This window comes from Tupaia chinensis, unplaced genomic scaffold, assembly GCF_000334495.1.
Source record: "Tupaia chinensis unplaced genomic scaffold, TupChi_1.0 Scaffold000494_1, whole genome shotgun sequence".
NCBI lineage: Eukaryota > Metazoa > Chordata > Mammalia > Scandentia > Tupaiidae > Tupaia > Tupaia belangeri.
The window spans coordinates 327,640-337,983 of record NW_006160006.1 but is presented as its reverse complement, the minus strand read 5'-3'; the positions used below and the strand labels follow the sequence as shown (position 1 = coordinate 337,983).

The window sequence follows — 10,344 nt, the reverse complement described above, 5'->3', positions numbered from 1 at the left end:
CCGAGGTGGAGATCGTGGGATTCTTGTCGCGTGGTTCAGGCCAAGTCCAAAGGCCTTAGAGGCAGGGAAGCTGATAATGTAACTCATGGGTTCTCAGGCCAAAGGCTGGTTTGAATCCCAGAGCCTGAAGCAAGTGAGCCTCAGGTTTTGATGTCCACGCAGTGGAAGTCTACCCTATTCTCCCGAAAGAGCTCTGTCATCTCCTGCGTTTACTTCTTCAGACCCTTTGTCTAGGCATCCCAGGGATGGTCCCTGCCCACACCGAGGGTGGGTCTTCATCACTCAGTCTGCTCAGACTCAAGTGTTAATCTTTTCTGGAAACGCCCTCCCGGACACACCCGGAATAATGCCTTTTAGGTTTCTTGGTATCCCTGAGTCCAGGCAACTCGACACTCACCACTGACCCTCCCACTGAGCCAGGCAGTTAAGGAGAAAAGCAGTGTTAGGATAGAACGACGTGGACTTAAGCCTGTCGTTTTACACTGACCAGGCCCTAGATTCTCCAAGTTGGAAGGAGTCTGCACCTGGTCTAGCCAGCGTTCTGATGTGGGCAGGCTATCTACTGCATTCCGGTCTGTGTCTGAATGCTCCTGGGGACAGTGGCTCACTGCTTCCGGGAGCGGACGGTTCTCAATCTGGATGGCTCAGTTCAGAAGGGTTCCATACATTTTCTATGACTTCCATCATTGCCCTAAATTCTGCCTCTTACAGGAAGAACAGACACTGAATGGGAAGAGCTCACAGTTCACTTGTGAACGCTGTCTGCAAATATGCACGCAGTCATGCAACAAGAAAGCAAACCAGCAAATGGAAAAATACTCATCAGAGCGACCTGAGCGTCCTTCCTACCTCCCGAGCTTAACAGATTCAAAGACTTCCGTTACTCATTCGTTTTCAAAAGACCTTGCTTTCCTTTTTCTGCAACAGTGATATTTTTCAGTGCATGCTCCATTGTATCTGGTAGGTCGTATTTTACCAGTTTATACTGTTATGGACATGCCCACGGGTATATTTGTAAGAGGAAGTAAGAGGAGATTTGTGTTAATTGCCTTGGGGGAATAAGTCAGCTTGAAAAAGAGAGGGAACAGTTACAATTTTTTCCCTTGGTAAACTCATTAGTGCCATATCTGTCGCCTTAGAAATCAACCTGCTTGCTTGAAGGACAATTTTATTTTAATTCCCTTTTCTTTCACTTTCTCAAAAGGTTCAGGCAATAGGTTGGTGAGCTAAGCCTTTTGGGGTGGTGGAAAGGGTTACTTTTTCCCCCCACAGTGCAGTAATACACACCTAAAACATTCCAGAATTTTGGGTAGAAATTGTAAGAAGGTATTAAAACTTGAGAAATGAATTAACAAGCCACCTTTTTATGCGGTAGCAACGCGCCTCTGCTTTGAATGAATAGCACTTTATTCCACAGCTGTGTCAGTGGTGGGCTGACAGGCTGAGGGAGCCCTGGCCTCTGAATCAATGAGGGTGTGTGTGCGCATGCACCCGGATCAGGACAAGTCTGCACAAACAAGATTAGAGGTCCCACCCGAGCTCACGGAACCCTGAAACCTAATGGTGTAGAATGAGTTGAAGCATTTCTTCACGTTTCTCAAGCAGATCATTCTTACTATAACATTCATAATCCTCCCTACACAAAGAACACTTGATATTTTCACCTCTTTATTTACTTTTTATTTTTAGGGCTGGCCTGTAGATGCGTTAACTTTTTCCAGATCAAATAGCTGAGCTATGACTGTAAAAAAGAGAGTTTTTTTTTGCAATGGTGTAGAATTTGTAACAGTGCCTTCTTTGCGCCAGTCATGATTATGTTTCACGTAAATGAATCCTCTTCATCCTCACAGCCATCCTCTGAGAAAGGTACTACCACCAGCTTCATTTTGTTGAGGAAACTGAGGCGTTGAATGGCTGAATAACTCACCCAGGCCTGGCTGCTAGCAAATTCTGGAGCCCAGATGTGGACTGACCTTCTGACTCCAGATCGTGGACTGTTAATCACTGCATGATCCTGCCCCTCGGAGCACACTAGCAGAACTGTGATCTAGTCAAGGTGTAGGAAAAAGGGCAAGCAGATTTTTATGGGTGACCAGCAGTCCCCACCACGTGTGTAAAAAAACAGAATGTGATTATCCTGCACCACGTGTGTAAATAACCAGAATGTGATTATCCTGATAAAAATAACCGTTCATTACTATACTAAGTCTGGCAAGTAAAGAACATATTTAAAAAAGAGAAACAAGTCACTCCTAATCCCCCTGCAGTGATTTTTTAAGACTGTGTATTACCCACTCCTTCCCATAAACCCTTTAATTTCATTAGGGAGAATTGTATTTCTTCCCCAGAAAGTAGTCTGGTGTGGATGAAAAGCTAGTGCTAGGGCCAGTCAGTGGCATGGTGGTTGGGGAGGCTGGATCCCACATGGCTGACTGCATGGTGGCTTGCAAACCATGCTGGGTACATGTGCATGCATGGCCAGAATCCCAAGAGGAGAATGGAGGAGAAGGATTGCAGTGTGGCCATCTGCTCTGGGAAGTGCTTTCTCAGTCTCTCCCAGTCTCTCTTCAGTAAGCCTATGCTCCTTCTAGAAAATTAGAAAAAAGAAAAGCAAGTGCCTTGTGGTGGGGGTGTGTGTGACCCAAGTTGGGTACATAGATTTTTTTTTTTTGAATTTTGAGGAGAGTTGGCAGAAAGGTCAAAAATACTGGAGTTGGTCAGCCAAGATGACATAGTGGTGACACAGTGCTCTGTGAGCCACATGGGAAGGTCCCTGGCTAATGTCCTCGGGCTTCCCGGTACACGGAGGGCCCACATGTGGGTGTCTGTGATCTCAGCTGACTGCGGCTGGGGTGGACTGCAGCATGAAGAGCACATTGGGGATGCCGAGAAATAAAGGAACTAAAAATTCTGGAGTTCATTTATTTTTGGTGGTGGCACCTTGACCAGTATTGCAGGATACTTACGGCCTTGGAGTTGCTGTCTAGAAGTCTCTAGACCTGTGACAGCTCCCACTTATTTACAAGCTCGACTTCTCAGCCCTCAGTCCCCTGAGATCTCAGTATTCTAATAAAACCCCTTTTGTTGAAGTTAATTAGAACTCGTGGCTGTTTGTATTTAATGATCTCTTACTGATATGCTTGCTATCCCGAGGAAAGCTCTGCCAGTGTGATGCGTTTTCCTCCTATTATCTTCTAATATATTTATTTATATCGTCACTATGATATTATTCATGCACTCTTATGCCCATTCTACAAGTGCTTTCACATGGTGACTGTGGTTAAAATGTGTTGTGTATTGAAAACTGGTAGGAGAGTAGATCTTAAATGTTCTTACCACAAAAAAAGGTAGGTATGTGAGCTGATGTAAATGTTAATTCACTTGATTTAATTATTTAATAATGCATATATAATATATATCAAAATATCATGTGCACAATAAATATATATAATTTTTAATTTTTCAATTGTACTTTTCTTTTTATAGAGAGATTTTTGCTATAGGGTACATGTGGTCACTGGAGAGACAGAGAGATAGAAAGTGAGAAATCATCTCCTAGAGGGATGGCCATGCCACAATCCTTTCTCCTCCATTTTCCTCTCGGGATCTTGAGCACATATACACATGTGTCTAGTGTGAGTTTTAAGTCACTCGATTTGGGACTCAAACTGTGGTTGACTACATGAGAGTCCAGTGACATAACCATTACGCCATCTGCTGGTCCCTAATTGTGCTTGTAATAAAAGAAAAAAAAGTAAATAAAAAGAGAAACAAAAGTAAACCTAACAGAAGTAAGTAAAAATCAGAATCCTTTTCATCTCACACAGTGGCTGAATAATTTGTGCTACATTTTGAAAGTCTCACACACTTAATTGCCATTGTGACAGTGTTAAGAGGTGGAGCCCTTAAGAGGTGATTAGGTCCTGGGGGCTCTGCACTGATGAATGGCTTACTCGTTATCACTGGAGAGGGTCAGTTACGGTGAGAGTGGGTTTGTTACATGAGCTGCCCTCTCCTGCTCCCTGTCTTGTGTGTTCACTTCTGCCTTTTGCATTCCACCACGTGATGACCCTTCCCAAAAGCTGGCTCCATGCTACGGACTTCCTAGCCTCCAGAACTGTGAGATGGAAATTTCTTATTTTTCCTTTTATAAATTACCCAGTCTGTGGTATTTTGTTATAACAGCAGGAAAATGACTAAGATAGCCTGGACTTTCCCTAGTTATTAAAACAGTTACAATTTTTGTGTCCTAAATAAATGTCTCTTTGTTATTATGCATCCTTTTCAGACTGCAGGGCTATTTCTTTTAGTAAAGGGCCTATATAGTGTTACATTAAAGTTTAATTTTGACTACCTGTTTTTAAATCCAAATATGTGGTGCTTATACACCTTGTAACACATACGTGATTCAGAAATTATTACCAGTATTTTGTTAGGAAATGTAAGACCCTATGGTTTGTCTTAAGTAATGTGACCACAGAGTCTGTGCAAAAAAATGGAAGTGTTCAGAATCCTGAGGATTTTAGGGCAGCGAGACTGCTGCATGTGATTCTGCAATGGTAGGTACATGTCATCACACCTTGGTGCACACCGGGGGACGTGCCACACATTGAGTGAACTTTAACGTAACTGCAGGCTTGGGTGATCACAAGTGTGTCAGTTCAGACTCATCAGAACAAATGCACCTCTCTGAGGGGACATTTGAAAATGGGCGAGGCTCTGCATGTGTGGGGGCGGGCAACATGTGGGAATCTTGTACCTTCCTCTTAGTTTTACCTCAAACCTAAAATTGTTCTAAAAAAGGAAAGCCTCAGATGAAGTTAGTTTTTTTGTACACTGACCTGGGCTCCACCTTATTTATCAAGCAGCCTCCCAGAGCCACGCCGAATGCCCCTGGGTGTCTTGGGCAGGAGCAGGCAAAGCATCTGAGAGCTGTGAGTTCCAGACTCGCCCCTCCCTTTAACTGTGGAGGGCAGGCTGCTCTGGTGAAATGCTTGCGGAAGCTTAGGGCCTTGGAGGTACAAAAACGCATTTGTATATGCTGCCAGAGGCAGGCTTGAGGCAGAGTTGCTCCTGATCTACAGCACCTGGTAGGTTGCAGTGGAATTGGGGCAAGGTGAACATCGTCCGTGAGAGGTGAGTAGCGGGGAAAGCGAGGTTGGAGTTCATGTGTTAGACTTCCACGATGGAGCCAGCGACGCCCCATCTGGGTGCTGCTGAAGGCCCAACTCCCTGCTCTAGCAGGCTGGACCCAGAGAGCCACACAAGCTGGAGAAGGGCACTAGGGGTCCCCAAGGGCACCTGGTGCTCTAGCTCTCCCACCTGTCCCTGAGCCAGCCTTCTGACTGCCTTGAAAAGTCATGACACACAGAGGACGCGAGTCATCTGCACATGGAGCTCACGCCTGCGGGCTTCAGCTGGACCTAGGACATCTGAGCAGAGCAGACTTACGGTCATGGCTTGCTTCAGACTCCTCGCACCTTCATTGTGTTTTGTGAGTCCAAATGTATTGGCTGAGAGTTGGCATAATTACGTGGTGGGTACAACAATGGCCTCCCAAGGACGGCCCTGGTCCTGCTGGGCCCGAGTATCTGACTTCTTAAAGACAGACCGGTTAGGAGCTGTAGGTCACACTTCTATTTAAACCCCACCGTTTATATTTTTACTTGAATTTGGGGCCAGGACTGTTTACAGGTCACAGTATAGTCACTTGAATTTTCCAGAGTGTGTTTAGAATTTTCTCATGCACAGTGCCATTACATGGTGCAAGCATATCATTAGACTAGATTATAAGCTTCTCAAAGGAGGTGCTTTTTTCATAAAGAAAGTCACAGCCTGAGAGGAGCTAGCCGTGACCTCTGAACCTTTGGCTCACCTCCACTCCATGCCTTCATCTCCTCTCTTTTCCCCATCCATTCTTAGTAGGTAGTTGCTTTTTTAAAAAAATTTTTAAGTTTATTTATTTATTTTTCCCATGAGAGGAGAAAGCCAGGGAGAGACAGATAAAGACACACACATACACACACACAGAGAGAGAGATATAAAGATCCTCAACAGGGTTTGCTCCCAGCCTGCCAGGTCCTGGGCATGTGTGATACAAGGAGGCCCCAGGACTCAAACCCAAGACCTTCCGGGTGGGACCAGCCTTGTTCCTGTTGTGCCACTGTCTGACCTTGAACATTGCCCACTGGGATGCGGGCACAAGTTCTCCAGGCCAGGCCCACAGAGGGGAATATGTGGGTATGAAACCCACCTTCTCCAAAGCTGCTGACGGTTGTCATCAGCCTCAGGGTCAGCATAGCTGGTCTGTACCCTTTCCCAGAGGCTTCTTGGTCCCCCTGTAAGCAGTACCCTGGTGATCTCCGAAACTGGTTCCCCTCGATACTCTGAACAAACCCAAGTTAGTTCCCAGCTGAGACCTCAGCCCCTTCTTCCCCCATCTCACATATCTAGAAAGATTTTTCATCAACAACGTCTGGAAGCCACTGTTTTTACAATAGAATTGGTAGCTATGAAAATATCTGACCAAAAACACATAGGCTATAAGTCAATAGAATTCCATGTTCTCCGGGAGACAGTAGGCGGTATGGTGGTTAAAGGTGCTAGGCTCCCACATGGTCACCTGCGGTTCAAGTCCCAGACTTGGTGGCTTACTTTCTCACTTTCTTTCTCTCTCTTATGAGCAGGTGTGCCTTACAGCATATTAAAAAAAAATAGTACATACATAAAATTAAATACATCTTTAAAAACTTCTGTGTTACTGAAAGGTTAAATTTGAAAAGATAGCCACATTTCTCAGATATCACACAGTTGGAAAAATAACACACATTGAAATTGCTCTGCTATCTAATGAGCTGGACTATAAATGCAAAGTAATGCATGCTACTAGTGTTGACTGTCTCTTTCACATAGAGTCAATATTCCTATGGGTCATTACATTTATCCTCTAACATATAAATTTCAAAAGAAATATTAATGACTGCAAAAACCAAGTCCCTGGTACAGCCAAAGCAAAGGTTCAAAACTAAAGCATTGCTGTAATAAAGCGTCACATGCTAAAGATCAATAGCTATTCAATAGTAACTCTTCAACCCCAGGAAAACCAGAAATTTTGTATTGAAACGTTCTTTTTCGGTAATTTACAGCCGATTAATTGATTTTGGTTTAAATCTATCACAGTGTAAACATTTTTGCTTGTATTTTAAATTAGTTAAAAATAAGTATTTATTTATCCCCACCCCGTAATTAGTTGAGAAAAGAACATGAAAATCAGGAAGGCAGGAAGAAGAATCAGGCCTTGACCCTGGGCTGCCTGCCCTCCCCAGAACTCGCTCTGACTGCACGTCACAACAATTATTTCTATATAGATTAACTGATTAATTAATCATTTAGTTGCTGGCAGTGTCTTATGATACCTTTAGTGAATTAAAATAGTAGCCCAAATCTGGGGGCCGCAGGTGGTGTGGTGGTTAAAGTGCTGGACTCCCACACAGTCGGTCACAGTTTGAGTCCCAGACCTGGTGGCTTCAGAATCATGCCGACTGTGTGTGCACGCGTGCTCAAAATCCAGCAGGAGAAGGGAGGGGACGGGATTGCAGCATGGCCATCCCTCCAGGGGTAATTGTTTACTTTCCCTCTCTCTGATTCTCTCTGTCTCTCTGTCTCTCTCCAGCAAGCACATGTACCCTATGGCAGAAACCTAATAATAATGATAATTGCCAAAATCTTTGGATGCTCACTATGTTCCAGGTACCCTAAAATATAAAAACTAGTTAACGTGAGAACTTTCTAATATGAAAATATTTTTATAAAAAGAAGAAAGAAAACCAGGGCCCAGCAAGGTTAACTAACATGCCCAAGGTCAAGTAGGCAGTAGATGTCAGAGCCAAGGTACACATACACGTCTGGCCACAAACTCCTCCCCACCTACATGTCACTCCCCGCCCTGTGCCTGTGGACAGCGGCTGGAGAAAGTGTGAGCTGCAGCATGGGCTCCCCAGGTACAATCAGGCTGTCCCCCTGCAGGAGGCCTCGCAGCCCTGGTGGGCGGCCCTGGCCCCACGCACTCCGCAGGTGCAGACCCGTCCCTCAGAGACTTGACTGACCACGTGCACACGTGGGTCGTGACTGGGCAAGCTCCACCAATTCTTCCTTTGCCATGGGAAACAGCATCACAGCAGCCAGTGCATCCCCAAGAGGCAAGATCTGCACCCCAGGAAGCTAAGCATATACCAGATGTTGCCGGGGAAACCAGAATAAAGGCAGGCGCAACCTTACAGGAGTCTTTTCAGAGGGATTGGAGTATGTGACGTCACAGCCTGCCACCTGTCTGTACTCTGGAACAAAGACAAGACAGGCAGTTCCAACGGCTGCCTCCACACTCCATTCCGACCCACTCTCCCGTAGAGCAAGCTCCCTCTGCTAATCCACTTAGTCAGGTTAGCCCAGCCTGCGTCCTGGAAATGCTCTCGCTAAAGAGATGTTGTATTCTGAGCTCCGATCTGAGACCCAACGGATTGAAGCTAAATGTTAAGGTCAGGGACTAGCTATGGAGGTGTACCAGTCTGCAGCGCTGGAGCCATATGGAAGACAGGAGTTTGGTTCCCAGGAAGATCTGTACATGTTTAGAGGTGTGATCGTGGCAGGTGGGAGAGGAAGGATGTAGAGTGGAAGGGATACAACATGAGCCCCTGCTGGGTGTGCCCCCCCCATATACATGGAAACTAAAGGGAGTCTGGGGGCCGCCAACAGTGGGAGCTGCTGGCACTGGGGATGTGGCAGGGCCCGGAGGTGGGTTCCCCCATCTGATGTTTCAGGTGAGTCTTGGAACACCAGAGGGAGAGGCCTACATGCTGCTGGGGCGGCAGGCTCTGGGGGTTGCTGATGACAGAGGACAAGGACTGGGAGGAAGATAGGGCCAACGGTGGTTCTCAGGAACAACTCAGGGTGGCGAATTCCAGCCGGCAGAGAGAGGCCTTGGGGTAACCATTTCCTGCAACTCTATCTACCGCCCAGGTGTAGCGGGTCCAGGAAAACAGGGCCTTCCGGCCCATTGTGCATTTCCTGTCTGCTGCGGCTGCGCAGCTCCTCCAGGAGAGGTGGGAGGGTCTCAGGCTGCCCTCACCACCAGGTTCCCTGTAATGATTCACAACCCCTCCCTAGCATGCAGCTGGGGCAGGAGCCTACGTCACTGGCATCCTCGTGAGAGAGGTGGGGCGCTTTTCCCCACTGGCCGCTGAGAACACATAATAGAACCCTGGGAGAAAAAGCTGGTGGGGGAAGCCATGCTGGAGGGAAGGAGGATTGGAGCGAGGTACCGCGTCTCACCAGGGATGGGAGGCTGTGCTGGGAAATGCTCCCAGGGCGCACAGTGCATGCCGCCTCAGAGTTCAGAGTGGAGATTTACTGTCTTGGACTGAGTGCTGTCTCTGCAGGTGGGACACATGTGATATTTTAGTGTGAAGTGGCCCGATTTAGGCGCTTTTAGTAGGAGCCATTTATTTCTCCCTCCTCTGAACGCTCTAGCATCCCAGCTGTGGTCATGTGCTTGGTACGTTCTTTCTGGTGTTATGAGTATTCCTCTGAGTTTCATTTTTCCTTTTTAAAAAATTTACCAGAGGGTGTGTGCATTTGCTGGAGAGACAGAGAAAGTGAAAAAGCACCTCTTCCCCCTTGGGAGTAGCCATGCCATAATCCCCTCTCTTCTATCTCTCCCTCCTTTTAGGATTTTGGGCATACACCATACCTACCTGGTGTGTTTTTCAAGCTGCTGGATCTGGGACTCAAACTGTGCAGTTAGCCATGTGAGATCCAGCTGCCTTAACCACCATGCCACTGGCTGGCCCCTTCTCTTTCCTGTAGGTGATAACCATCGAGGACTGGGATAGCTGTTATTTCTCTCTCCTTATTAAGCACCGTATCGCTCTGCTTCACTGGGGCTTGAGCTCGACTGCATGTAGTGGAAAACCTGAAGTGCTGACTTGACAGTTAGGCATTTCTTTCTCTCAAGGAGCAACAGGGACAGGGCTAGTGGCCCACGACTGATTCAGTAGCTCTGGGATGTCACCAGTGTCCCAGGAATGTTTTCACTTTCTGCCCTATAAACATATCAGCCTCAGTTTTTAAAAATGATTCTTATGCCCCTGTCATCACATCCCCTTTCCAGGGAGTGAGAAGGGAGGCAGTGAAGTCAACAGGTGTAGACCAGCTGTGCGCTCCTTCGGGTATGAGGAAGGTGAAACTCACGTCCCGCTGGCCGGAAGCGTGCCACAGACCATCTCTGGGTGCCGGGGAGCTGGGAGATGACGTGGGTTTTGTTGTTCTGTAAAGGGAGGATGCATTCCT

General features: G+C 46.7%; 1 protein-coding gene across 1 annotated transcript in view; it reads left to right on the top strand.

Annotated features, from left to right (window-relative positions):
- The first annotated feature begins 5,008 nt into the window (after positions 1–5,008).
- The window catches only part of CSGALNACT1 (chondroitin sulfate N-acetylgalactosaminyltransferase 1), a 248,109-nt gene continuing 242,773 nt past the window's right edge, over positions 5,009–10,344 (top strand). The window contains exon 1 of the mRNA XM_027774926.1: positions 5,009–5,136. The gene's annotated coding sequence lies outside the window, so the exon portion shown is untranslated. The remainder of the gene's footprint in view (positions 5,137–10,344) is intronic.